Source organism: Nelumbo nucifera, chromosome 2 (genome assembly GCF_055504915.1).
Source record: "Nelumbo nucifera cultivar China Antique chromosome 2, China Antique-T2T, whole genome shotgun sequence".
Lineage (NCBI taxonomy): Eukaryota > Viridiplantae > Streptophyta > Magnoliopsida > Proteales > Nelumbonaceae > Nelumbo > Nelumbo nucifera.
Genome location: NC_142650.1, coordinates 43,598,762 through 43,600,906, shown reverse-complemented (window position 1 = coordinate 43,600,906; position 2,145 = coordinate 43,598,762).

Here is a 2,145-nt window from a genome sequence, read left to right as displayed (position 1 = left end):
ATTTCAAGGAGTCCCTAGAGTTTCACGAACTCTAGGTCGAGTACGATCAAGCTCGTACCGGTCAGGCTTCAAGCTTTGCAAGTGGTTGATGCGGCGGAAGTTTCCCAAGCTCGACTTCGGATCTATTTCCATGTCGGCAGTCACTCCTGAGATAGCGAAGGAGGCTGATGAGGAACCTAACTTCTCTGAAGGGGAAAGCGACGATGAAGTTCTTGAGGCGAAGCCGCCAGGAGAGGTCGTGGAAGAGAACCATATGGAAACTGACCTACCTACTGGAGGGGATTATGGCAGATCAGATGTATAGTCGTGCCTCTTTTCTTGGACCTCCTTACATACAATGTACATCCCGGGCCTCCGAGCTCGGTTATAGTGGTTTTTTTTTTGTACTCGAAGTTCTACATCAATGAAATATAAGTGTTTTGGCAATCTTTGTGCAAAATTTTTTTCTAAGTGTAGATTACTCCCGAGCTGGCGAACTAAGCCAAATAGGAGTGAACATTTCCTAAGTATAGGTTGCTGCCGAGCTGGTGAAATTGACGCTAGTAGGAATGATATAATTGTAGTTGCTTGCCAGGATGATCAGATACTGTAGGGTACATACCCGAACTGTATATACCTGAGTCACTTATTTGCCTAAGTGTTGGTTATCCCTAAGTGTCGAGCTAACGAGCTCAGCTCCATATGGGATTAACCTTATGTTGTTGTGCGCCGAGGTGAATTAGACACCGTAGGGTTTGCACCCGAGTTGTCTATGCCTCATAGGCGACTAAGACTTGTCTGCCTATGCCAAAGAGGCGACTAGGACTTGTCGTAGTGTCGAGTTCTTCTGTCAACTCGCCCTTACGCTTCTGGGAGTGACTCGTAATCCTCTCTCCAGTCCATCATCTTTTTCGACCAGTTCGACGGTCACATAGACTTGAGGAAATTTTGCCTTTGGGTTGCAAGTTCTTGAGTAGTACCTTCTAAAGTTATCAATATTCCAGGCTCGCGGTACCTACTTCCCTTCTAAAGTTTCGAGCTCATACGTGCCTTCCCCAAATACCTGTTTTACTCGGTATGGACCTTCCCAATTTGGTCTGAGCTTAACAACGCCGGGCTCAGGTACCATAACCTTCCGAAGAACCAGGTCACCACGCGGAAGTGTCATTTTCTGACCCAGGCGTTATAGTACCGAGCTACTCTTTGTTGGTAAGCTGCAGTCCAAATGTCAGCCAAGTCTCGTACCTTCTCTATCAAGTCTAGGTTGGTATGGAGCTCATCATCATTCGCCTCCTTATCGTAAGCCTCCAATCGTAATGTGGGTACCTCGATTTTTGCCAGGATCTTCTCTGCCATACGTGAGGTTGAAAGGGATTTCACCTGTGGTGATCTTAATAGTAGTTCAGAAGGCCCAAAGGACAGTGGGCAGTTCGTCCACCCACAACCCCTTGGCTCGAGCTAAGCGAGCTTTCAATCCCCGAAATATCACTCTGTTAGTTACTTCTGCTTGCCCGTTCGCCTAGGGGTGTGACACCGAGGTAAAATTCTGTTGAATCCCCATTTCAGCACACCAGTTTTGAAACTTAATATCTTCGAACTGTCTCCCATTGTTGGATATCAGCACCCGAGGTAGTCCGAAGTGACATACTATGCTTTTCTAGAAGAAGTTTTGTATGTTGCGGGCTGTGATCGATACCAAGGGTTCGACTTCCATCCACTTCGTATAATAATCTACTGCTACAACCAAGAACCTCCTCTGCCCTGTTTCTAGGGGGAAAGGACCAAGGATGTCGATTCCCCACTGCGTGAAGGGCCACGGGCTAGTGAGGTATTTCAAATCAGCAGCAGGTTGATGGTGAATGTTGGAATGCCTCTAGCACCTGTCACATTTTTTGACGAGCTCGAGTGCATCCGCCTTCATCGTGGGACAATAATAGCCTTGCCTTAACACCTTCTATGTAAGAGCTTTGCCCCCCAAGTGTCCGCTGCACAAGCCTTTATAGGTGTCGCAGAGTACATGCTCAACTTCTAAGGGTTGCAAGTAGCGCAGGTAAGGGAGCATGAAAGACCTTCTCTACAGATGTCCATCTATAAGGACGTATTTAGCTGACTAGTGCTCTACCCTTCGGGCTGCGTTACGTTCTGTAAGTTGGGTCCTGTGGAGCA